Raw genomic sequence first — 24,090 nt, 5'->3', positions numbered from 1 at the left:
GGCTCCGTCTTGAGAGCTGGATGGCCGGAGAACATTGGCTGCTGTCCAGGCACCCAGTTCTAAAGCCAGAGCCAGCAACACCACCAGCAGCAGGGCAGAAGTCAGGGTGGCAGGGTGGTGGTGGTGGTGGTGGGGTGTTCCTGGCAGCTTTCTACCTTGGTTAGGGACTGACAGCTGGGGCCACAGCCTCTCTGCCCTTTTCAGGGGCTGACAGCCACCCTCACTTGTGCACTGCCTTCAGAGCTGGGCTCCCAGCCAGCAGCCCCAGAGCTTCCTGCAGCCGGGAGAGGTTCCCAGAGGTGGGTCTGAGCTGGCTTCAGGAGTGGCTTCTGCAGGGGAATATAAAGACCTATCCCTCTTCAGACTGGTCCGGGACTAGCAGCTGGCACCCGGCACATGGTAGGAGCTCCCAGCTGGGGTGCCTCCTGCCCTACCTCTCCCCAACAATAGATGGATTTTATGGGGGAGATCAGATTTCACATTCCATGAGGCGTTTTTCAGAGTGGAGAATTTGGTAGGGCCCTGCTCATTACACTTCATTCAAAGGTTCTTTACAGTCCACAAAAGAAAACCAATAGGAGTCCACACCCAGAAAGGAAATGCCTAATGACTAGGCAACGTTCAGTCAGCCCATTTTGAGCAGAAGGAAGTAAAACTAAACTCCTCTCTGGTCTCTTTCCTGCACTAGAAGCCATGGCTGCTGCGAATCCAGCAAAAACGCTCCAGGATGAAATCACCTGTACCCTCTGTCTGAAGTATTTTGAAGATCCAGTGTCTCTAGACTGTGATCACAGTTTCTGCCGAGCCTGCATCACCCAGTGCTGGGAGGGATTTGATACAGATGTCTCCTGCCCGGAATGTGGAAAGCTCTTTCCCCAGAGGAACCTCAGGCTGAACAGGCAGCTCAGGAATATTGTGGAAGCAGCCAGAGAACTCAGGTTGCAGTCAGGGTGGGAACCAGAAACAAAGAGACTGTGTGAGAAACACAAGGAGCCTCTAAAACTGTTCTGCAAAGAGGATGAAATCCCCATCTGCCTGGTGTGTGACAGATCCAAGGAGCACAGAGATCACACCGTCATTCCTGCAGAGGAAGCTGCCGAAGAATTCAAGGTAGGAAGTGACCAATTGTTATTTTTATAGCCAGATAAGGCCTTGGAAAGTCACTTTCCCCCAGCATTAGGGTTTCCCTGAGCCCCAGACAATGAGCCTGCACTGGAGAGGAACAAGAGACTTCAGGCCTAAGTAGGTTTCCCAGCAACTGGGAATCCTCCAAAGGCTTGTGCAGGTGGAGAAGTGTGGCCTTAAATAAAATATGCTAAGGCTAACATGCTGGCATACAGGGGAGAGTGAGTAACCCACACACCACCCCTCCTACTCCCTATATGTGGAGTCCTGGGCAGTGACCCCCCTTCTCTGCTCTTCCCTACTGCCATCATCTCCCAAAGCTATTAACACCATGTCCGTGCTGCTCCTGCCCTTGGGGCTGAGGGAGCAGAAGGATGAAGGATGTAGCCGGGGCTGTCCTCTTGGCCCACATCCCCTTCATAATTTTCCTGCAGAGCTTCTCAGCCAGGCAGGAACCAAGGGAGCTGTGCTGCACCCTCATGAGACGTAGGAGGGGACTGGAATGGAGCTCCCATCCTGCACAGCCTAGCAAATCTGTCTGATGCAGGAAGCAGGGACTGGGTTGGAGGGGGCAGCAGAGCAATGTGGCATGTAGCAGGGTCATTGGCTTCAGAGTGCCCCCTCGTGGCCTGGGGATCTGCCTCAGTTTCCCTCTGAGGTTCCCAGAAAAAAACCACAGTGCCTTTCTGTGGCCAGTAACCCCCCTGCTCTCTCAGTAGTGACTCGCAGGACTTCCAGTCTGAAGTTCAGCCTTATCCCCCATGGAAGCTCCAAGGCCTCCTCTGCCTTCTCCACAGGCCTCCTCCCTCCGGCTCTCCATAGGCCTCTGTTTTGTCAACCCCAGGCATGATTGAATCACATGACCCTCCTGGCCACCACTTCTCCATTTTCCCCACCTGGGGAGGAGAACTGGCAATGTCACAGGTGGGGCAGAGACCCCTCTCCCTTTATAGGGCCAACCACCCTGTGACCGGCTTCATCCCTCTTCCACGTTTCCTGAGGCCACGGAGAGAGAGTCCCAGTCCTGAAAATTTCAGTTTGGAAATTTTGGCCATAGATTTCAGTGCCCATAAAGTTTCCATGTTGACATTAATAACAATAATAATAATTCATAATCAATAGAACGTACTGATTTCTATTACAGTAGCATCTCTGAGCCCCAGTGAGGGATTAGGGACCCATTGTGCGAGGCACCGTACAGCAAGTCAGGCTAAGAGCTCACAGTCAGAGTCTAACGAAGACAATCTGCAGCAGGTAGATAAAGAAATGACCAGGGGTTGGAGTGGGGGACAAGTAAAGAGCATTGTGTTTGCATACACTGGCAATCACGATAGTTAGATCATCATGGGTGGTCACCATTCCAGATTTCAATACTGTCCATTTTTTCTGGTACAGACTTAGGTGTCTGCACTTTTCTATGGGGAATGTTTTAGGTGCTTGTGTTGCAGCAGGCACTAGGAGACTACGCCCAGTCTCCCATAGTCAGCGGGTATAATATGCTAGGGGAGACTAAGCCTAAGCCTCCCCTGGTGCAGTCACCACTAACCCGCTGTTGGACGCCTGGGCTGTGGTGACACTGCTTGTGTTCCACGTCTTCCCATCCCTGCTCTGCCCCTTCCCTGAGGCCCCCTCCACCCACCGCTGCCTCGGGAGTCGCTCTTCTCCTCCACTCCACGTCCCCTCTCTGGAGGTCCCCACCGCATCCGTCCTCTCCTCCACCTCCTCCCTCGTGAGGCCCCCCCCCCGCCACCTGCCTTCTCCTTTCCTCCATCCCCCTCCCCCGTGAACTCCCCCTGTGACAGATTTTAGTTACCAATTTGCTTGAGGCGTCAGGTGATTAGGCTGAGGCTGCAGGATTGTTTGGGAGGAGATGACAGAACACACCAAGTGTCTAAGTTATGAAGCTTTATTAATAAAATAATAAAATAACAGTGGAGAGTGATGGGTACTCCCCAGACTACGTAGAGGATGGAAGAAACTGTTAGTACTCCAAGCCCTAACCCACTTTTATACTCACACACTTACTACCCGAGGCTGGCCAGGCCTGGGTGTAACATAAGAAGAAGAGGGGGAAGGGTGGACGGGAGTTCTGTCCTGTGCGCACAGGTCGTCCACGGTCCACTGTGATCTCCAAATTGCTCCAGCTCTTAGGAGGATTTTAAGTCCTGGGTTCCCTTGCGGGTATTCCATTTTGTGACCTCTGTTCCTGGTGCTCTTTGTGCCAGTCCAAACCAGCTTTCTGTGGGCTTCTTCTCTTTCCCAAAACACAACGGCTCCAGGGACGCAAAGCTCTGCTCCCCACCTCGTTATTTCACATGTGTTTTTTATTTTTGCAGCCCTGGTTCAATGTACTTTTTCTTTTTGTATGGCTGGCTGTGGCTGAGTGAGAGAGAAACTTCTCATCTAGCACTGTGACCTTGGACTGGGGCCAGCGTCTTATTGTCAGACCAAGCTTGCTAGCTGCAGTGTTGAGTTAACCCATTCTCTGCACTCTTTTTCCCTCCTCCTTTGGCCTCTCACAGCCTGCAAAGGAATCTTCCACTCTACACTCATGCCTTTGACCCTCCTCAAAATGCTTTGTGATGCTTTGCAACAGCATTAACAACATGCACTGCTCATCTGCCTTCCCCAGGGGAACCTCTAAGGTTGTGACAACCCCCCCCCCCCCCCCCACTCGCCAGGTCCAAGTATGTGATGCCAGTTTCCTGTTGGTGTAAATTAATGGAGTAACCAGGTCAAACAACGTCAAAGAGTCTGAAAATAAAACACTCCCAGTGTCCATTAATACGACTCTACTTCCTTAATATCTCTGATGATATAAACCTACTGGATTCTTCAGTCATCTCTGGAGTGTTTGTGTTGGAAAAGCCCCCTTCCATCCGCCCACTCCTAAAACTAAAAATAACACCACTCAAATCATTTTCTGTTTCTTCAGGAAAAGATTCAGGTCCATTTGAAGACTCTGAGGGAAGAGAGAGAAAAGCTGCTGGGATGTAAAGTGAGCGGAGAGAAGAGAAGAGAGGAATATCTAGTAGGTGCCTGTCCTTATTAACCTGCAGTTGTAAGAAGCCGGATGGAGGGACGTTCTGAATCAGAGCAATAAGGAGAGGCTGAGGCAATCTAGAGGCCAAATTATGTTTTATCTCAATCAATTTGGGGTAAAGCAGAAATCTGTTCAGTGGGGAATAATCACCAGTAAATCAAAAATTATGTTTTTTTTGCAGGAATTACTACTTAGGCTTAGACCATAAATGAGTAGTTTTCAACCTTTTTGCATTTGCAAATTTCAAATGGAGGTGTGGACTCCTTTGGAAATCGATTGTGTGTATATTTGAATTCTGTTCAGTCAGTTTTCAGTCGAAGTCTTTTGCAAACCTCTTAGACATTGTCTGGGTCCACGGACCACAGGTTGAAAACCACTGCCATAAACTACTGTAAACTATTATTTTTATCTACTGCATATTAACTACTGTTACCTTAATTAAACTCACTTCATAGGTAACAATTAACATGAATGAAATAAGAGAATTTTCAATTAGAAAATCCAACCCATTAAAACAACCCCCCACTGTTACATGTTCACTCCTCATTTCACAGTTCTCTGCCTCTGTCAGCCCAAAGTTTGGAGGACGTTTACTTTTGTCTTGATTAATTCTCTTGTGCAATCTTTGTTTACTGTTCTGAGCTCCAGCTTAAATAAAGCCACATATTCCTGGATGTGATGTGTTGGGTTCTATCCCTCCACTCCCTTCTGGTTTACAGTCTCTTTGTTCTCTGACAATTTCTCCATTTCTGTCATTCACCTTGTATGCCTGAGGGTGCTGTCCAGAGATGTTGATTTTCTTATTTTCACTACAGCTCACATCCTCCTTATTTCTTAAGTCAGTTTCTCTTTAGTTACAGTTTTTCTTTTATTCCGGGTTATTTCCCTCACATGTCACTCTTGTGAATGATTGCTTTGTGGCTTTTGGGAATGTGAACTTTTTCTCTGTGTGTGTGTGTGTGTGTGCGTGCGCGCGCGTGCATGTGCGCACACATCCATACAGAGGGCCTGAAAAATCCTCTCCCTAGAAAAGGGCAACATGATGCTCTTTGGATTCTAAGTTTTTGTTTCTATTAATGAATTAATTTCCAGCTTTTGTAGCTGTAATAATTTTTTTCCCAATGTGAACTGAATGTATCCAATGCAGAGCTCTCTGCCTGAGTCTACAGATTTTTGTGTTATAGTTTCATTTGTTTTTTTTCTCCCCACAGGTCTCTGTTAACGTGGTTCTGAGTAGAGCTCAGCACATACCAGACTTTTTCACTGGCTGGGTATTAAACAAAAAATAGGTTGAATCAAAGATGTTTTGTTTCAGTTTAGAGCATTATAAAATCCTGGGGAAAAAAGAACAAGAAAATGTTTTGATTTTTCATTTATTTCTTTTTGTAACAAAACAACTGGTGACAGTGACAGGAATTCATAAAATGTTTCAATGTCGACAAATCTGTATTTTCCCTGGAAAAAAATGTTAGTGCAGAAAATGTCACCCAGCTCTAATGCTGAGTCCTGCCTCCTGCTGCTTTGGATCTGTGTCTCCAAGGCTCTCGATAATGCACTGTCCATGTCAGACATGCAAACGTTGAAAGGTGTGAGAAACCCCTCTCTCTAGTAACCACAGGATGTTGTTCAGTGTCAGATGATTTAGAATTTACAAAGGGCATGCATCCGACGAGTGGGTATTCACCCAAGAAAGCTCATGCTCCAAAACGTCTGTTAGTCTATAAGGTGCCACAGGACAATTTGCTGCTTTTATAGAATTAACAAAGAATTTCTCCCTCCTGCACACTCAGCAACAGGGCCGGATTAAGACCTTTAGAGGCCCTAAGCACTGAAAAGATTATGGTGCCACTCCCATATGTAATTCAAAATAAAAACAATACTATACCGTAAAATAGTTTTTTTTTGAAATGATACAAAAAACTTACATGTATGCTGAAATTAAAATAGCTTCTTTCTAGATTTTCTGATTGCAAAATTCTGGATAAGTTCATCGAAGTTGACTCGACGAAGCATGTCCGCTTCCATACACAATAGGGAAAGTGAATCAAGTCTGTCCTGATACATTGTTGTTCTCTGAGGGTTTTTTATTCTTTTCGGCTGAGAAAAAGAGCATTCTGTAGAGCAGTTAGTAATCATCAATGTTAGAAAAATATGTAGTGCGACTTCTACATTTGGAAATACACATTGTATTCCGTCTTTCAATATTATGTCATGGAAATCAATGTGACTGAACTTCATTTTTCCTGTTTCATTAAACTTTGCACCCATAAAAGTGGAACTGCCGTACTTCTCCACAGAGATTCATGTTCAAGTCAACAGGGTATGAGTCAACTAGCTTTTGGGAACCCTGTGAATATTGTTTGTCAGATAAGCCCATATCATTTAGAAAAGAAAATCTCACCTCTCCTCTTCATTTGAGCTTCAAGTGTATCAGTTATAGCGTAGTAAGTAGATATGTGAAATTTGTCTCTAAGATTCAATGCTGTTTCTGTTGCACTGCTATCATTTGCTTGTTTTTTCCTGATTTGCTTGTGGGACTGGGTTTCTTTGAAGTTAGTATCAGGCAAGATATCTTTTGATATGTCTTCTAATCTTTTAAAATCATTCTTCAAAGTGTGTAAGTGATCTGCTAATGATTGGCAGAGGTCTGCACATGTTTTCAAATCCAATTCATTTTCTTGGAGAGCTTGACTTGCGTGGTAAAAGTGTTGTAAAACTTCATTCCACATGGTCAATATGAATACAAACTCTAGTTCTTGCATCTTGTTTGCAATGTTTTCTGCCTCTCATAAAGTTTCTCCCTTTTGTGATTGGTTTTCAGCTATACTTTCTAATGCAGCCACAGTCTTTGAGTAGGACTCCAGAATTGCACTTGTTGCCACTGCATGTGCCTCCCAGCGAGTATTAGAAAGAGATTTCAACACATGATCGTTGCCCAAATATGTTTTAAGAACTTCCCATCAGTGTGTTGAGGCAGAGAGAAATGTATAAAGTAACTGGACCGTTGAGAAAAACCTTACTGCCACCGGACAACAATCATAGATTCATAGACTCATAGGTCAGAAGGGACCAATATGATCATCTAGTCTGACCTCCTGCACAAAGCAGGCCACAGAGCCCTACCCATCCACTTCTATAACAATCCGAGTTATTGAAGTCTTCAAATTGTGGTTTGAAGACCTCAAGCTGCAGAGAATCCACCAGCAAGTGACCCACGCCCCACGCTGCAGAGGAAGGTGAAAAACCTCCAGGGCCTCTGCCAATCTGCTCCGGAGGAAAATTCCTTCCCGACCCCAAATATGGTGATCTTAAACCCTGAGCATGTGGGCAAACTCACAGCCAGCACTCGAGAAAAGATTCTCTGCAGACTCAGATCCCATCCCATCCAACATCCCATCACCAGACCATTGAGCAGAACTTGATCTGCTGATAATCCAAGACTGATTGCCAATTAACTATCCTATACTACCTTCCTTCATAAACTTTCAAGCTTAGTCCTTCAAGCCAGCTAGTCTTTGCTCCCACTACTCCCCTTGGAAGGCTGTTCCGAATTCACCTCCTTAATGGTTAAAACCTTTCAATCTAATTCAAATTAAACTTCCTATGTCCGTTGACCCATTTGTCCTTGTTCTCAACAAGATAGAGAGTGTGTGGCACCATGGCATATTTGTTCTGTTCTAAAAGCTTCTTCTGCATTTCTTGATAATGACCGGACATGTTGGCAGCGTTGTCATAAGATTGACCTCTGCACTTTGAGAAATCTGTTTTGCAAACTTGGCACAGATAATGCAGTACTTGATTTGCCATTTCTTCACCAGTGTGGCTTTTCAAATTGAGGAACGTTATAAATCATTCAACTGGTTTTCCATCTGTGGGAGACACATATCTTAGTACAATACTCAATTGATCAAAATGTGAAAGATCAGGTGTAGAGTCGACAGATAAACTGAAGTACACAGCAGTACGTATTTCATCCACAATACCTGAACGAACTTTGTCACTCATTAGACCAATGAGCTCATCAGATATTGTCTTGGATAAGTATGATAGGTTACCTTTGCCGGCATTCCCATGTTTTAAGATATGGCCTGCTAAAAATGGGTCAAACTGAGCCACAAGCTCCAACAATCCCAAGAAATTTCCATTCTGCAATGATCTAAATGTGTCATTTGATCCCCAGAAAGGCAGACCATGTTCAGCTAATGTTTGAACAACAGCTATAACATGCTGCAAGACATGTTGCCAGTATTCGCGCTCCCCTTTAATTTGTCCTTCCAGTTTTTGTGTCAATCCAAAGCCCTGTCTTTGATTTAAATATGTCAACATTGAATCTCTGTGAGTTGTTCAGTTAAAACAGTATTCCGCCAGTCACTAAATCCATCTGCAGCAATCCGGGATGTTGAAGGTTTATATGCAAAAAGTTTGCAATCAAAACAGTACACATTATTTACAGCATGAGCAGGTTCAGTCTCTGACACATCCACATCTTCTAGAACAATGTCTGTTCTACCACCAGGAGTAGGATGATCAGTTACAGTCTCTGACACAGCCACATGTTCTGGAATGGTGTTTGTTTCACCAACAGAGGAGGGGTCAGTATCTGAAAAACCTACAGATTTTGGAACAATGTCTGTGCTACTGAGAGAAGATGTTGCTTCTGAGGGATTCGCTTTGAAAAATGATGTGAGCTTTGGAAGATTTTGGAAAATTTCACTAGTTTTTTGTTTCTTTTCTTCTGCCAATTTATGTTTCTGTGCTCCACTCAGTTGGTTACGTTTCATCCTGCCCCTTATCTCAGTTATCTGAACTTAAAAAAAACCCAACAAATTACACAACGTACACTATTTTTATGTATATATAAGGAAAAAAACGAATCAAGTACATATAACTCCAAAGAATATATCAATAATAAAACATAAATTTATTGCAATACATGACAGGATCTGATTTCCCCGCATTATTTCGATCTATGTTAGTAGGACTCCCCCCTGGTTTAGGTGGGGATAATAAAGAGAACAGAAAAACGGGGGAAGAGTGTGTAGTGGAGTGTAAGGAAGTCTAACAAAATTCTGATTTTTTCCCATGACAACTACTTTGATGCTTTTTTTGAAATATCAAATATCAAATTTTTCCCAAAACCCCCCCTCTTTTTTAGGGTGCCCCCTGCTTTGCTCAGCACTCTGTGAAGGGACCCCAGGCTCCAGCCATGTTCTGACCAGCTCTTTCCCTATTTTTGTTTATAGAGAAAGACACAAACCGAGAGGCAGAAGATTGTGTCCGAATTTCAGCAACTGCGGCACTTCCTGGAGGAACAAGAGAGGCTCCAGCTGGCCCAGCTGGAAAAGCTGGACAAGGAGATAGAGGAAATACAGAATGAAAATGCCACTAAACTCTCCGAGCAGATTTCCCATCTCAATGAGCTGATCAGTGAGCTGGAGGGGAAGTGTCAGAAGCCAGTGAGTGAATTCCTGCAGGTGAGACTGAGTGAGAAGCATCCAGGATCTCCACACAGGGACAGGACAGCTCCTAAATTATAAGCACTGGGTTCCAGCACTCAGAGATCCCAGTGTAACTCAGCATGTGCATTCCTGACATGTGATTTACTATTCACTGCAGAGTGACAGGCACAGATGTTAGAGATGGAAAAGCCCCATTAGCTCAGCGAACATGGAGCCAGGGCAGAGCCTCTTTTCCCCATACTTGCAAAATCCCTTCTTTGGAATGTTAAGTGTATGTCAGCTGGGACTGAAATACTCTCTCTCTCTTTCTCTCCTCTAGGATGTCAGAAGCGCCCTGAGCAGGTACATGTCTCTTTCTCACTCCCCATCACAATTCACAATGCTGAAAAAGAGCTTGGAGATGATATTAGCGCCGCATCTCACAAGGGCTCTACAGTAAAATGTGTGGGGAAGGTCACATCTTGGATACAAATTTCTCTGATCAACTTCATCCTGAGGTTTTCACCCTTCTACAGAAGACTCTGGAATTTCCCATACAGTGGGGAAGACTGATGTCAAGTATTGTCCAGAGATGTCATATCCCTGAGGGCTGACTTCCTCAGGATAGTGGGGATAGAATATGGGCCTCTCACTGCTGGGGCCCTGGTCACCAGGAATTCCAACTCCCAGCCCATTAGAGAAGCCACTGACTGACAAGAACTTATAATGCATCACTAAATGAAATATAACCATGTGACATTGTTTCTGTCCAGGTGTGAGAAAGGGAAGTTCCAGCAGCCAGTGGAGATTTCTCCTAAACAGGACAAGAGACTCAGTGATTTCTCCCAGAAAACTGTTGCTCTAATGGAAACTCTGAGGAAGTTCAAAGGTACCTAGAAGGGATCTAGAATGGGAAATTGGGATGAGCCTCTGAGACTGTTGGAGGAGAATGTCTCTAGCCTATTGGTTCATAATTAGATTATGCTTCTCTTTAATTGTCGGGTGAGAATGCTACACACTTGGAATCCAAGTCACTCAGTTCATTATCTGAAACCTTTGTTTGTACCAAAAAGATGCTTTGCAATTACTACGAAAGTATGAAATGACAGACATACCGAAAGACATACTGGCCAGTTGCCTTCTCCTGGGCCATAGGTGGATCACGGTGGATTTCTCCTATGAAGCTCTCATTACCCTTACCATGGCTGATATATTATACACAGCCAGCTAATATATTTATTAGTTCTTTTCCAATCCTCTTTGAGTATTATGACTATTAAGTATCTTATAAAGCTCATACAATACACATGCATGAACTTCTTAATTTTCAGGGCTTTTGCTGTCCCAGCCAGTTCCATGTTGTTATTCTCTTTTCTGATTGGGGTATTACCACTGATTATACATAGGTCACTTTGACCCTTGTCTCTGCATGGGAGGGGTTGGACTTTGCTAACTAGTCCTTGGCGCTACATTTTGGGTGTCTGTTGTCCTTAAGCACTTTGCGTGGTCAAAACATCTTTGTCCCACATAGAATCATAGATCATTAGGGTTGGAAGGGACCTCAGAAGATCATTTAGTCCAACCCCCTGCTCAAAGCAGGACCAATCCCCAAATGGCCCCTCAAGGATTAAACTCACAGCCCTGGGTTTAGCAGGCCAATGCTCAAACTGCTGAGCTATCCCTCCCCCCTAGCAACTTATGGACACATCACTTAATAACAAGATCGCTTCAGGCAACGTTTCCCTTATGTCAAGCAAATGGCTCACCAGGCTCAGTCGGTACAAACGCACAATCTCAATCTGGCCAAATTTATGCATGACTCTTGTACCAATTCTCAATACTGAACATAATAACTAGTGGAAAGTAGACAAATGTAGCAGGGCCTAGACACCAGGATGTCTCCCATTAATTCATGACTTGCCAAAGGTCACAATATTAAGGCTCCAATTGAGCAAAATGGCCTAACTTGGAGTACCTGAGTTTCTCTCTCCCAGCTAGAGAACTGCAGGGCAGGTTCTCCAGAGCTGTGCAGCCTCCACAGCTGCAGGTGGAGTCAGTGGAGCTGCAGGTGCCCAATCCCTCTGAGAACCAGGCCCCAGGGGTCTAAAGGTCAGGACTGTAAATTAAAGGGCACTTGTTAAAGCTGGATCCAGCCCCTCACTGGGCTCTGGTCCCGTACAGCAGCTAGTCTGGTCCAAATGGGCTGCAGGGAAGGAGAAAGCCCCTTCCATACGGTGAGGGATCCCTCTAGCAAGGGAGCCTCTTGTGCCTCCTCCCCAGCAGCTGCAGGCACGAGGTGTGTTCCTGAGAGGGCTGGGAATGGGGTGGGGTGGATGAGGGATAGAGGGATGTGGGCAGTGTAAAGCTGGGTCTCTGACACTCTGGGCAAGACACATGGGAGCCATTGTCCTAGGGATGTAACTGGCTGGCTTCAGAACTTCCTCAGCCTGTTCCAAGGTCTGCACCGGCCCCTGTAGCCACTGAACAGCAGAGTCACAAATTGGCTCCAGGGCCTTGGGGCTGAGGACAACTGAGCCAATACAAGTCAAAAAAGGTTTATTTTCCTTCAATTTGGGGCAGTTATATTTCAGGTGCTCTGTAGAATTACAGTGGAAGCACATTCTAGGGTCTCCTGTTTTTAAGGGTGGTTTGGGATGGGTATGGGAGGAAGGGCTCTGGGAGGGTGGGTGCATCACTGCCTGTCCACCCTCCCTCTTCCCAGGGGCAAAGCGGGGACCTTGCTTCACACCAAACTTACACTCCTCTACCTGTGATTTATTCCTAAGAGGTGCTTGGGATTGTTCAAATTCATCCACAAAAGTAGCAAGTTCTTTGACAGTTTTTACCCTCTTATCCCAGAAACACTGTTTTAAACCATCACAACACATATTCAAGAACTGTTCCTGAGCAATGAGATCACACATTCCTTCAAAGCCTGAAATACCTTTCCCCCTTACCCACTTAGCCAGTTAATCTCAAATTTGGTTTATATATGCCACATTAAGAGAGGGGCTGGAATGAGTAATGCTTCTAAATTTTACTCTGCAGGTTTCAGGAGTAATCGTAAACTGTTTTAAAATTATTTTCTTGAATTTATCATAATTGGAAGTGTCACCCATTGGTATCTTACTGAATATATCCAGAGCTCTCCCAGACAACTTTGCAATTAAAGTGGTCATGTTTTGATCATCAGGAATCTCATGCAGCCCACACAGCCTCTCAAAGGTGATGAAATATTCAGCAATGTCCCCAGTTCCACTGTAGGCAGGACATAGTGCTCCCATTTGCGGATTTTGGCAGAGGTGGAGCCCCCTGGTGTGGGGTTCTGGTTCTGCCTCTCAATTAAGACCAGTTTATGCTTTCTCACTTTTTCCTTCTCCTCCATGGCTTGCTTCTGGACTTCCATTTCTTTGTCTCTCAGTTCCTAGGCAGCTTTTTGCCTGGTGCTTCTGCATCCATCTGCAGAAACTGTAATTCCATATGTCTTTTGTGCTCTTTCATTTTCTGCTGCCTGCAGAGCTCCCATTTTGCAACTGTTGCACTATCAGTCATTTTCCTGCTTTTCTGTCCCTACTTCCCTTGCCTCAAATAAGCAATTAGAAAGTAACAAACTGGTCTTTCTCCAGCCAACACACTTAAAACTCACTTAAAATCACCACCAGTGTCTCAGAGCAATGAGTTGTGCACATGACCCTGCTTGCTGCGCCACGGTGATGGGTTGTCCCTCACTCTGGGGTGCCACCTGAAGTACTGGGGTCCAACTAAACCTTCCTATTCCACCAGCCTGGGCTCCCTCACCCTGTCCTGCAGTGCCAAGCCCTCAAGCCTCCTCCAGAACACACACACAGATAGGGACACACCCAGCTCCAGAAAGACACAAGACACTAAGGCCTGGTCTACACTACGTGTTTAAATCGATTTAAACAGCATTAAATCGATTTAACGCTGTACTCGTCCACACTACAACGCTCTTTATATCGATATAAAAAGCACTTTATATCGATTTCTGTACTCCTCCCAGACGAGAGGAGTAGCGCTAAAATCGATATAAACATATCGGATTAGGGTTAGTGTGGAGGAAATCGACGTTATTGGCCTCCGGGCGGTATCCCACAGTGCACCACTGACCGCTCTGGACAGCAATCTGAACTCGGATGCAGCGGGCAGGTAAACAGGAAAAGCCCCGCGAACTTTTGAATTACATTTCCTGTTTGCCCAGCGTGGAGCTCTGATCAGCACGGGTGGCGATGCAGTCCCAAATCCAAAAAGAGCTCCAGCATGGACCGTACGGGAGATACTGGATCTGATCGCTGTATGGGGAGACAAATCTGTTCTATCAAAGCTCCGTTACAGAACATGAAATGCCAAAGCGTTCGAAAAAAATCTCCAGGCTACACAGTGCTGCGTGACAAGCGTAACGGGAAAGCCAGAGACTCAAATGGACGCTCATGGAGGGAGGGAGGGGTACTGAGGACTCCAGCTATCCCACAGTCCACAGCAGTCTCTGAAAAGTATTTGCATTCTTGGCTGAGCTCCCAATGTCTGTAGGTTCAAACACAGTGTCTGGCGTGGTTCAGGGAATAGCTCCTCAGTTTCTTCCCCCCCCCACCACGTGAAAGAAAAGGGAAAGAAATCATTTCTTGACTTCTTTCAATGTCACCCTATGTGTACTGAATGCTGCTGGTAGACGCGATGCTGCAGCAGTGAAGAGCAGTATTCGCTCCTCTCCCCTCTCTGGTGGCAGACGGTGCAGTAGGACTGGTAACTGTCCTCATGAACCCCTGAGTGCTCCAATGCTTTTTAACTGAATATGGGGGCGCCTGGGTAAAACAGGAATGATTCCTGGTCACTCCCAGTAGATAGGACAGAACGGCTAGTAACCGTCTTCATCATAGCAACTGGGGGCTGAGCTTCAATCAGCCCCCTCCCTTTCCTGTGTAAAGAAAAGATTCTGTACTGCCTGGACTGTCATAGCAGCAGCATGCTGGGCTCCTCTCCCCCGCACCGCTTATTGTCCTGCCTGGACTGTCATAGCCCCGGGAGGCTGCCTCCCCCTCATTTTATCTCACTAACAAGTCTCTGTTTCTTATTCCTGCATTCTTTATAACTTCATGACACAAATGGGGGGGGGGACACTGCCACGGTAGCCCAGGAAGGTTGGGAGGAGGGGAAGCAACGGTGGGGTTGTTGCAGGGGCACACCCTGTGAATACTGACACGGAGCAGCTGTGCTCTGATACACTGGTCCTCTAGTACACTTGCCCCTATTCTAGGCAGGACTGACTCTATTTTTAGAAACCATAAAGGAGGGATTGACTCGGGGAGTCATTCCCAGTTTTGCTTTTGCGCCCCGGCTGATCTCAGCCAGGGGCACTCATGATAGCAGCAGACAGTACAGAGGGGGAGAGATAACCATCATCTCATTGCCAGTTTACTCCGGCAGTAGACGGTACAGAACGACTGGTAACATCTCTGCTATCATGCAAAAGCAAATGAATGCTGCTGTGTAGCGCTGGAGTATCGCCTCTGTCCGCGGCATCCAGTACACATACGGTGCCGGAAAAAAAAAAAAAAAGCTGAACGGGCTCCATGGTTGCCGTGCTATGGCGTCTGCCAGGGCAATCCAGGGAAAAATGGCGCGAAAGGATTGTCAGCTGTTGTTTTCCCGGAGGAAGGAATGACTGACGACATTTACCCAGAACCACCCGCGACAATGATTCAACCCCAGAATTCCAAGGGGCGGGGGAGACTGCGGAACTATGGGATAGCTACGGAATAGCTACCCACAATGCAACCTTCAGAAATCCGCTTCAGAAATCGACGCTAGCCTCGGACCATGGACGCACAACGCCGAATTACTGTGCCTAGTGTGGCCGCGTGAAATCGAATTTATAATATCAGTTTTATGAAACCGATTTTAGCTAATTCGATATTATCGCGTAGTGTAGACGTGGCCTAAGATCAGCTCTGCATGGGAAAACTCAGCTAGGGAATTGCCCAGTGCCCTCTTCTGGGGTGGAAAACCAAAAGTGTATTGTCTTTTGCTCCACAGAAAACTGTGCAGCGTAAACTCATGAAATTTGCTCCCTCCCTAAGTGTGGAGGAAAATGACGAGACGTATGGTGGCATCTGAAACTCTAACAGATTTATTTGGGTATAAGCTTTCATGGGTAAAAAACCCACTTCTTCAGATGTATGGAGTGAAAATTGCAGTTACAGGCATAAATATATATTGGCACATGAAGAAAAGGGAGTTGCCTCACAAGTGGAGAACTAGTGCTGAAGGCCAATTCAGTCAGGGTGGATGTGGTCCACTCCTAATAATTGGTGAGGAGGTGTCAATACCAAGAGAGGGAAAATTGCTTTTGTAGTGAGCCAGCCACTTCCAGTCCCTATTCAAGCTCAAATTAATGGTGTTAAGTTTGCAAATGATTTGTAGCTCTGCAGTTTCTCTTTGAAGTCTGTTTTTGAAGTTTTTTTTTCTGTTGAAGGATGGCTACTTTTAAATCTGTTATTGAATGTCCAGGGAGATTGAGGTATTCTCCATTTTTTGCCCCCAATTATGAATTCCACAAACTGGGTTTTAGGATAAACAAAACAAGTTTATTAACTACAAAAGGTAGATTTTAAGTGATTATAAGGGTTAGCAAACAGATCAAAGCAGATTACCTTAGAAAAGAAATAAAAACTGCAAACTGAATTTAACACACTAGATAGGTTAGAGATAAATGAGCAAATCCTCACCTTGAGTGATAAACAGGCTGACAGATTCTTAAGGCACAAGTTGACTTGGCTTCCCCAGGTTTTCATACACAGGCTAGTTCCTTCTAGTCTTGGACCATCACTTACAACAGTTTAGTCCTTGCCCCTCAGATGTTTCCAGGTGTGTTGTTGCAGGGAGAGTGAAGTACCCTCATGATGTCATTGTCCCCCTTTTATATCTTCTCCCCACTTGCTGGAAAACTCTTTTGCTGACACATGGGTCAAACAGTTCACATTGTGTGCTGCTATCTCTGAGGGGTTTCTATTGTACGCAGTTCCTGGGGTAATCCTTGTGCTTGTGTGCATTTCCTCAATAAGCCATTAACACTGTTTGGGCTTTTTACTGTAGTACCTGAAAGTCTGCTGGTGGGTGTTTTCAACTAACCTCATAGCATGTTTCCATAACACATATATAACCAAACTTTATAACTTCACACACGACGATAGCACAGACAATCCAATGAGATATTAATGTCTAGCACATCAAGTCTTTTAGAATGATACTTCACAAGACATACTTTGTATAAAATATATCCTAATTATATGACAGTTGTGAATATTGGGGTGTCAGGGTGTCACACACAGGAGTGAATCTGGCACATTGAATCAACCTTTCCCCACCTCAATTTCCACATGTATAAAATGATTTTATTATTATTCCTATTTCTGCCTATGGAGGACGAGGTCCTACCATGCTGCTCACTGTAGAGATGCTGAGTAAACAGACCCAACTACTCACAATTAGAGCCAGGATTTCACAAACTCTCAACATCCCATTAGTGTCAAAGGGACCAAACTGGGTAAAGGTACTTTCATGTCAAAGTCTTTGTATGATCTGGGTCTAGGTTATGACTAAAGGCAGTAAGTGAATGAGAGAAACCAACTCGGGTCTGAAGGGTGGGAGGGGATGAGGAGGAGAAAAGTAAGTCTCACTTACAGATAGTGTGTCCTAGGATGGATGTGAGGCTGTAAGGATATTGAGTCCATTGCAAAGAGATGCCTGAATGAGAGAGGAAATAGATGGTTTCAGATTAGTTTACATTAAATACCTGAGTGTGTCTCTGGGCTCCTCTGTCTGTTTCTCTCTCATAATTAAAACACAGCTCTAGGAGTTCAGAGTGGTGATGCTGTTATAAATATGAAAGCCTGAAATCTCATCTTTTTTATCCTTTCCCCCTCCAGATACTCTGCCATCTGCACTGAAGACAAAAAGAGAGGAATCCCTAGGAACATTCAGACAGGGTGAGTTTGCAGGTGGAGATTGTCTTTAAATTGTGAGAAAATTCCAGTGAAAACATCTTCATGAGAGTGTAGCTAAAATTACCAACCACACCAACAGCAGCCATGACACACAGCCCTACAAATAAACCCAGTGAACAGTGAGGAGATCCCAAGCTGACGTCACACAAACATTGACAGTTACCTTAGTGCCAACACTGATAACTCTCCCTGAGCAGCATCTGAACAGAGTTCTCTGCCCTGAGGGCTGACACATCCCTCTGCTTCACCCTGGTGCAGGGGCTCTCCCTGTCGCTCTTCTCCAACATCCTGCCTTTCCTTCGGGCAGGGCTGGGCTCTCCCACTGGAGCTGCTCACTGCTTCCTGGATTGGGGAGATGCTTTCCCTCTGATGTTGGCATCTCCTCCCTTCTCTCCAGGTTGGGGATGGGGTTACCTCACCTAATGCCACCTTCTACTCTCTGGCTCTTAAGCAGCTCTTCCACAATGCTGCACCTTCCTCTGTGTTCCCTAGCCTGTTAGTGGAGGCTGAATTGGGGAGGGAGGTTGCTTCACGGGTTAAAAGCTGTTGCCTGTCTCCTGTGCTCCTGCCTCACTAAGAGATTTTGACACCTTCCTTGCTGTCTCTCTAATGCTGGGAATGGAGTTGGGAGCTGAAGTCTTTGCATTAAAGGAGAAACTAATGAAGTGGGACCCATTAAACAGACTGAGGAACTGCAGTAACATCTCTGCTTGGTCTCAGGTGCCCAGGCCAGAGAGAGCTCCCTGAGATCCAGGAGTGTCCCAGCCAGGACGGGGCTGCTGGGGAATGTGAGAAATGGTCCCAGCCTCCCCCAGGGCTGAGCTCGGTCCCTAACGCTCTGATTCTCTCTCTCCCCAGTAAATGTGACTCTGGATCCAGACACAGCTCATCCAGAACTCATCCTGTCTGAGGACTGGAGAAGTGTGAGACGCGGAAACACACGGCAGGATCTGCCTAAGAACCTTGAGAGATTTGACACTGAGCCCTGTGTGCTGGGCTAGGAGGGATTCACCTCAGGGAGACATTGCTAGGAGGTGGAGGTGGTGGCTGGGCGATTCGGGTGGCCAGAGAATCTGTGAGGAGGAAGGGACAGATCAGTCGTAGCCCTGAGGGGGGAATCTGGGCTGTGGGGGAGTCACTTCCAGGCTCTCACTTCCCCTGTGAACCCCCTGCCCCTGAGCCGGGCCCCTAGCAGGATCCGGGTTTGTCTGGACTGTGACTGGGGGCAGGTGACATTTATCAATGCTGGTGACGAGGCCCCGATCTTCACTTTCCCGCCGGGCTCCGTCCCTGAGGAGAGAATCCAACCCTGGCTCCAGGTGCTGGGACCAGGATCTGGGCTCAGACCGTGTGCCTGAGACAGGGTGGGGGGCTGCGAAATAAACCTAGGTATCCTGAAATCAGCCCCTCAAACTGTATGCTCTAAGACCCTGGAGGCCTCGTGACTTTTCCAGCAACTTTCTATTGTACAGTCTCTATGACCCTATGCGCTCAGTGGGGTGGTCTCTGGGGACTGTCAAACCATAGAGAGCAGGAAGTGATTGAAATGGAGAATCTAATCCCACTACTCCAGCGATTGCACAGCCTGTTAGTCACTGTCCTCTATGGTCCAGAAGGACTCTGGGGATCCTGAGTCAGACAGTGTCACTGAAACAATGGGGAGGGGAGAAACAGCCATGAAAATATGGGCTTTTCTAGCCACAGTCGTCATAATCTCTGTGATGCTGGAGGACTCCCATCTACCCAGCCTCTGGCCCAGTCTCAGTGTCACCAGGAAGCTCCTCCTCCATCTCTCCCTGTAGCACCAGTGATGAGAGGGGGTGGGGGGGTTGAACCCCTGGAGCTGCAGAAGCAGCAAAGGGGCCCTGAGGGGCAGATATGGGGCTGCAGAGTCAGAACTGAAGGAGGGGCTAGGGACAGAAGTGATGTGGGTTTTGGGGGTAGAATTAACATCTGGGCTGGGGACAGGCAGAGGTGAAGCTGCGTAGGGGGTACAACTAACGGCTGGTCTGGGAACAGGCAGATTTGGGGGTGGCAGGAACACAGAATTCATTATTTCAAATTTGAGGCCTTGGGTAGAAGCTGGAGGCTCAGCACCAGCCAGGAGCCTGGGAGAGGGAGACCCAGGCCCTGGAGAGTATGACCTACAGGCCATCAGGAAAGAGATGCTGTGGAGGGAAGGAGTTGTGGGTGGGGAGATGTCACCTGGATGAAGAAGAGGTGGCTATGGGGAGCGGAGAGTCAGGCACAGGGCAGGTTTAACCAGAAGGGAGAGAAATGAAATGGGAAAAGGTGAAAATAAAGTAAAACAAGAGTGAAGAGAGAAGCTTGGGGAAAATGGGTGGTTGGGGCAGACTGAAATGAGACAAGTGAAAGGAAAACAATCCTGAGAAGGGAAAACCTCAGTGGGCATGGACAGAGCAGGTAATAAATTCAGCAGAGAGAATTGGGCACCTGAGTTGAAATGATGAGTTACATGGATTAGAGAAGAGTTAGGGAGACTCAGAGAAATAAACAGATGGGAAATAAGTGTTAGAGAAAACGCTGTGTAAAACTGGATGAAATGAAAGAAAAGTGAAAAAGAAAGAACATGAGAGGGAGATAGAGATCTATAAAATGTTTCTGAAAGTGAGACTGTAACATTCATTCCACCCCATAGTTCATGGACAGTATTTCCACTTAGGTACCTTTCAGGGCAAAACACTTTCTGGATGTTTTTACCATGTGTTCTGGTTATGAAAGTTCTGTCTCTGCTCCTTTTAAGCCTGACATTTACTTAAGGTAAATGAAACACATAAAACCTTCTTGTCTATTTCCCTTTAATTTCCCAGCTGTGACTTTTGAAGGTAAACATGGGATTTCTTTCCCCTACATTGTTTGTGTCAACCCAGCCCCAGTGAGGATATCTGTGTATGTGATTATGATGATAGACTGGACCTTACTGTGATATGTTGCTCTCCAACCTGCACTCTGGGCTATGTGCTTTATATAAACATGTACATCGGAAATTGTTCAGCTGTGCTCTGGACAGAGCTGATTAGGTCACTTCTCAACTTCCAAACCTACCTGTTCGTGACACCAGCAATTCAATGCATGACAGATGTTTGCAATCTGGAATACCTGGATTTTATGGCACATTGCCTGACCATCAACAGATTGTAATGGTTTTAACTATTGTGGTAATTACTGTAAATAAACTATTAAAAAAAACTAAAATAGCTATCAAATAGAATCACACAATCCCCACTCCCACAGCAGCAGGGTTTGTTGTATGGCCTCCCTGGTCCCCAGCATGTCCCCACCCACTTGAACTTCAGGAGAAATTGCCATTATTTCTGAGGCCAATCACCAGAGGGGGGACTTGACACACACTTTGCCAGCAGATATTCTAATCTAATAAGCATTTGTGTATTAGCAATCAGAGCTCCATGGTTCTCTTCCTGGCTCCATTGTGCAGTGTTGGGTAGTGACAGGTCACCAGATCATATCTATTGTATGCATTCATCCCAAAAGGCAGTAGGAATGAATGGCTCCTGCTTGGACTTTCTATATTGGAGACCTGGGTTCTCTTCCCAGTTCCAGCTGAAGTGACCTTGTGCAACCACTCAAGGAACTTGTAATCTGGAGGAGAAAGTGTCTAATACTTCTCGAGTTACTTGGGTTGGAGTTGTGATATTTGAACTCATGGGTTTATAGCTCCTACTTTGTCACTGGTGCTGGATATTTGCTGGCAGAAGAGTCTGTCTCACATGTATCTATGAAAGGCTGCCTGCTTTTGAAGCACGACAGAAAAAACAGCTGAAATTAGTGCAAATAGTGAATTTCCCACTAATTCAGTGACTTGGGAGCTCTGCTGGACACATGGTGCTGATCTTCCTGCTTTCCAGCTAGGAACTTGTATTTAAAGGGAACTAAAGTATGTGATGTCAGCAATTGCTGTGGTACCCACAGGGGTGTTAATGGGAGGGGAGCTGCTCTAAGGGTCACTCTGTCTAAGATGGAGTCCAAACTGTGAATATATTTGACCACCTCCCCTGCTGTAAGGGGTGAGGATTTATTTTCTCTCTGCTCATTTTGAAAGCTAAGACCCTGCATCTGCCTACTAGGGAGCATCAGGGCCTGGGGTAGCTAAATTACAGCTCAGTGGCCAGTTCACCGTACATAGCTGCAACATGGTAGCCAGTGTAATGCAACAGCAGTAACACTGAACCAGTTTCTCAGCTGGTGCAGTGAGTGTGGGTCCATTGACTTCAGTGGATCGCAGCCAACTGATAAGTCCTGGAGATGTGGCCAGTTCAGAGCAGCCTGTGTAACTACCTGCATCCCCAAGAGCATCTCCAGTCAGTGCTTCCTTCCCAACATGGTCAACCTCCCTTTCTGGTCCCAGGAGGCTCCTCCCCAGGCTCTCCCAATCCCCCTCCTGCAGCTAAAATAGAAAAATTGCCAGAGAGCCTGACAGACGGGAGTTCTCAGTTTATCCTGAACCTTGTATGGGTGCAGGAGCCCTGGTGCTGGCTGCCTCCTGCAGAGTGCCAGGACTTTGCTAGAAGTGGTGATTCTGGCAGGGGAACAGGAGTAGTAGCTACGTCATAAACAGGCACCAGAGTGAGCCAGGGTATAAAGGGAGCAGAGGCCAGGTAGGGAGGGAGCAGTTGCAGTCAGCAGGTGCAATTCTCACCCTCTTCCCAACGCTCCTCCTCCATTTTGCCCTTTTTAATTTTCTTTGATGGAGTTTCCAGCTCAGTATCTGCCCCAAACTTGTTTTTTTCCTTTTTTCTGTGCATGAGGTGCAGAGACCTCTCCCCTCCAATGCTGCTGCTGTTCAGCACATTCTGGGAATTGTGACATTGGCACCAAGAGCTGCAAATGGCCCAGACTGAGGAATTCATCTCCCCAGTCTCCTTCCCACCGCTCCTGGATGTCACTTCTGTTGGCTTAAAATAATGAATGTGGGGAAAAGGAAATGAATACAGGCCTGAAAAAAAGCAGCAGAAACTCTCTGGGAAGGACAGCATAATAAAATAACTCTTGGGTCTGTTCCCCCCAAGCTGGGGGTGAGGCTGATCCTCCTGGCAATGAGACCCCAGATACAAACAAAGTGATGTTCTATAACAGAGGCTGATATTTCCCCTTCATACCAGGACCATCATACCATAACTCTGAATACAATCTTTGCTCTTTCACACTCAGGATATGGCTACGCTTGAAATTTCAAAGCACTGCCGCGGCAGCGCTTTGAAGTGCGAGTGTGGTTGCAGCGCCAGTGCTGGGAGAGAACTCTCCCAGTGCTGCACGTAAACCACATCCTCTACGGGTGTACCTTGCAGCACTGGGAGCTGCACTGTTTACACTGAGGCTTTACAGCGCTGTATCTTGCAGCGCTCAGGGGGGTGTTTTTTTCACACTCCTGAGCGCGAAACTTGCAGCGCTCTAAAGCGCCAGCATAGCCATGGCCTCACTGCAGCAGCTGCAGCGTAAAGGGGGCCATTCACTTGCTGATTAAAGTCATTAGAGGTAAAATCACTGAGCACAGATGGACCCGGACTCTCCAATAAGACAATTTGTAGTTTAGGATAAAAGTTGAAAGACTTCACTAAAAAGGCAACTTCTGGACTGACTTTAACTGCCAGGGAGCCTGTGCCACAAGTACTCCTGTTCTTATAACTACTGGGGAGTTTCTAGCACTTTCAGGCAGTACAGTACCTAACAAGTTCTCCCATCACCCTTGGGCCTGTGGTTAAGCAGGAGGAATTGTGCTGTATTGACCTGAGCACAGGATGAAGGATCCCCTGGGTGCTAGTTCCTGCTCTGCTCCTCTGAGTGAAACCCCCTCACAGCCTGGGGAGCCAGTGCAACCCCCATCCTAACTTAGCCCTGAACCTGGAAGCTGCCTATGCCCCATGGAAGGGGAATCCAGCACCACCAATGCAGTAATGCAGAGGGGCTGCATTGAGCCTTCTTGCTGGGGTCCTATGTCCTGGTCTCAGGATGGGGTGGATTTCACTTTCCTAACTACCCTGCGCTTTATCTGTAGAGAACCCAGTTACTGGAGTGAAGTCAATTTCACTCTGGGTGACTGACCAAGTCACTTAGGGATCAATCCAAAGCCCTTTGAAGTGTTTAGGAATCTTTTCACTGATTTCAAAGGGGAACCAGGTCAGTTCATTAACTATGCCGTTCCCATTGCCCATAACAACACCCTTAAAAGAAGACGAGTGAACAGTATGATGCTTCCAGGTTTAAGGTACTTCCCCACTACTTGCCTCTAGCATGAAATGGGCTGCAACACAGCGCCACAAAAATCCACAGCTTCTGGCAACCCAAGACTGGTCACCTGGATCCTCACAAAGATTTTTTAAAAGAACCCCCAAAACAAGAAAGAAAAACAAAATAAATGCAAACCGCACTGAACTACAAAGTTCCCGTCCATAGTTGTGCACAGACATGAATCAAATCCTGTAGC

The 24,090-nt window shown here is 46.4% G+C and overlaps 1 protein-coding gene and 1 pseudogene across 1 annotated transcript in view; both read left to right on the top strand.

Annotated features, from left to right (window-relative positions):
* The window catches only part of LOC116830653 (E3 ubiquitin-protein ligase TRIM11-like), a 394,044-nt gene that overhangs the window by 47,402 nt on the left and 322,552 nt on the right, over positions 1-24,090 (top strand). The gene's annotated exons all lie outside the window — the stretch shown is intronic.
* LOC142047640 (zinc finger protein RFP-like) lies at positions 682-18,985 on the top strand (annotated as a pseudogene).

The sequence above is a fragment of the Chelonoidis abingdonii genome, chromosome 12, assembly GCF_003597395.2.
Source record: "Chelonoidis abingdonii isolate Lonesome George chromosome 12, CheloAbing_2.0, whole genome shotgun sequence".
NCBI classification, from domain to species: Eukaryota; Metazoa; Chordata; order Testudines; family Testudinidae; genus Chelonoidis; species Chelonoidis abingdonii.
The sequence above is the reverse complement of the archived record's forward strand: the minus strand, read 5'-3'. Positions and strand labels throughout refer to the sequence as shown.